The 332-nt window shown below is 34.9% G+C and overlaps 1 long non-coding RNA gene across 1 annotated transcript in view; it reads left to right on the top strand.

The window, feature by feature from the left end:
• Positions 1 to 289, top strand: part of LOC119581738 — a 580-nt gene extending 291 nt beyond the window's left edge. The window contains exon 2 of the long non-coding RNA XR_005229583.1: positions 48 to 289. This is a non-coding gene — a long non-coding RNA (uncharacterized LOC119581738). The remainder of the gene's footprint in view (positions 1 to 47) is intronic.
• The last annotated feature ends 43 nt before the right edge of the window (positions 290 to 332 follow it).

The raw sequence follows: 332 nt of genomic DNA, 5'->3' as shown, positions 1-332 counted from the left end.
CTTTACTAAAGTGATTTTAATTCCTGAAGTGTTTATTTGATCAACAGATAAGTGGTTCATTAAGGAGTCTCAGGACGCGAACAGGAGACTGAAAACGAGAAAATATATAAGGTTTTCCGAAAGAACGAAAGTTGGAAACCATTGAGAAAAAATTCTATACGTTTAACTCTGCTTCCAGTGTATATATGGGGAAGAGGGAAAAAAAATTTGGCACTGTGTATCAAGATATATGCGGTGTGGTAATCAGGTATCCTATTTTCCTCTCAATAAAAGCTCACTCCAAAATTGTCCATATGGTTTGATTCATCCTATTTGATAAAGACTTGTATGAC

The sequence above is a fragment of the Penaeus monodon genome, chromosome 15 (assembly GCF_015228065.2).
Source record: "Penaeus monodon isolate SGIC_2016 chromosome 15, NSTDA_Pmon_1, whole genome shotgun sequence".
Taxonomy (NCBI): Eukaryota; Metazoa; Arthropoda; class Malacostraca; order Decapoda; family Penaeidae; genus Penaeus; species Penaeus monodon.
Note: the sequence above shows the minus strand (reverse complement) of the source record. Positions and strands in the feature narration are given on the sequence as shown.